Here is a 2,387-nt window from a genome sequence, read left to right as displayed (position 1 = left end):
ATGTAATCCCAGCACCTTGGGAGGCCAAAGTGGGTGAACTGCTTGCACCCAGGAGTTTGAGACCAGACTACACAACACAGCGAGACCTTGTCTCTATAAAAAAAGAAGAAGAAAAAAAAATTAGCCGGGGGCAGTGGCCTGTGCCTGTAGTCCTAGCTACTCAGGAGGCTGAGGGATACAGAGGTTGCAGTGAGCTGAGATAAGGCCACTGCACTCCAGCTTTCCAGCCCGGGCTACAGAGCAACACTCTGTTTAAAAAAAAAATCAGGGAGTTTAATGAAACATAGTTGTGGGATGATTCAATATTTATATAAGACTGGCTCTTCCTCTCCACTTTGTTAGAACAAACTCTCGCTAGACAGACACTTTCGGTAATTTATTCAGTGGTGTAAATATACAGGCCAGGGCTAAACTGTGCTTTATTTTTGAGTATAGCACCAATAATAACTTCTGCACAAAAGTTAGGTGAATTATTTCTCAGGTTATACAAATAAAGATGAAATGTAGTGCTTTTTCATCAGAGAAGCAAAGTAATCATCATGGGTTCAAATAGGCACTGGGCCAGGCACTTTACCTAATGATCTTTAATTCTTACAGCTATCCTGAAAGTAGTTTTATTTATATACAGAATATTATGGTAGAAGTAATAATAATATCTGAGTTGTTGAGGAATTGTCATGTGCCAGGCTCTGTGTCAGGGGCTTTATTTTCTCTCATTCCATGTTCTGAGCTACAGGGGCAGGTAGTGCACGTATTTCCACTTGGCACTTGAAGACCTTGAGGCCCAAGGTGGAAGCCAGATCGCTCTAACCACTCGTCGATGTGGAGAAAATACTTTTATTCTCCAAGATCATAAATCTTGTATATACATACATACACACACACACACACACACACACACACAGGGTCTCACTTTGTTGCCCAGGTTAGAATGCAGTGGCGCAATCAAGGCTCACTACAACTTCGAACCCCCCACCCCACCCGACCCGTGCCACCATGCCCAGTTATTATATTTTTTGTGGAGACAGGGTTTCGCCATGTTGCCCAAGCTGGTCTCAAACACCTGAGCTCAAGCGATCCGCACACCTCGGCCTCCCAAAATGCTGGGATTGCCGGATGCGGTGGCTCACGCCTGTAATCCCAGCACTTTGGGAGGCCAAGCTGGGAGAATCACGAGGTCAGGAGATCGAGACCATCCTGGCTAACACAGTGAAACCTCGTCTCCACTAAAAATAAAAAAAAAATTAGCCAGGTGTGGTGGCGGGTGCCTGTTATCCCAGCTATCCGGGAGGCTGAGGCAGGAGAATGGCATAAACCCAGGAGGCGGAGCTTGCAGTGAGCCTTGATGGCGCCACTGCACTCCAGCCTGAGCGACAGAGCGAGACTCTGTCTCAAAACAAAACAAAAAGTGGTGGGATTACAAGTGTGAGCCACCGTGCCCGGCCCATTAATCCATTTTTGCTCCCTTTCAGGAGCAATAAGTAAACATTAAAAACACTGCATTCTACAAATGAACTTGAGCTTTTCTGTTAGGGGGAAGAAGAGTAGGTAGAGACAGTTTAATCAAATTTGACGTTTTCTTACACTTCCTTGTAGTAGATCAATGGGAATAACCAGTCAGCCATTACCCATTCATCAGTACTAAGCAAATTCAGCAAAACTAATGTTTTCAAAGGTGTTGATCAAGACATACCCTTTGCCTTGTTTAAATGAAAAGTCCTCAATCAAACAAGACATTTTCTAGTAAGGGTGTTCCTGTAATAGAGGAGGCAGTGGTCTGCTATGTCCTTATCAAACTAAGGATGTATTTGTCAATGACTCCACTGGGCTCTTTTCAAAAACTTCCATTCTGGCATTTTTCCTTTGCCTCCTACCTATCATCAAGGGCTCACAGGAGATTTAAAGAATGAACAGATGACTAAGAGAATTAAAAAATAACCATGTCTCTGTATTCTTTTGGTTCCGGAAATGGTCCAGCTGGTTCTATTTTTATTATAATAATAAAATTTGCCATTTACTAAGCATCTTCTACATATCAGAGCTTTACATATTTTTATGTCATTTTAGCTTCACAACCATCTACCAAGGTACATATCCTCAGCGGGTACCAATTCCAGAGATTAAATAGGGAGTACACCTGATATTATGTGTCTACCATGTGAAAGTCGAATCCAGATTTGAGTCCAACAAACAGGCGTCCTTCAAAACACGTTGCCTAGCAACAAATTGATTCTAGTTACTTCCGGCATCCCAAGTGGAGAAAAATAACCAATTCCTTCCTAGAAGCCAAGCTTGAGGGACCTTTAGAATTCTGTAACAGAAAAGCTCCCCACCCTCTTCTGTGACCCAAGCAGTTACTTAAACACTAATACCTCCCATTGGCTGGC

This window comes from Macaca thibetana, chromosome 12 (assembly GCF_024542745.1).
Source record: "Macaca thibetana thibetana isolate TM-01 chromosome 12, ASM2454274v1, whole genome shotgun sequence".
Lineage (NCBI taxonomy): Eukaryota > Metazoa > Chordata > Mammalia > Primates > Cercopithecidae > Macaca > Macaca thibetana.
The sequence above is the reverse complement of the archived record's forward strand: the minus strand, read 5'-3'. Positions refer to the sequence as shown.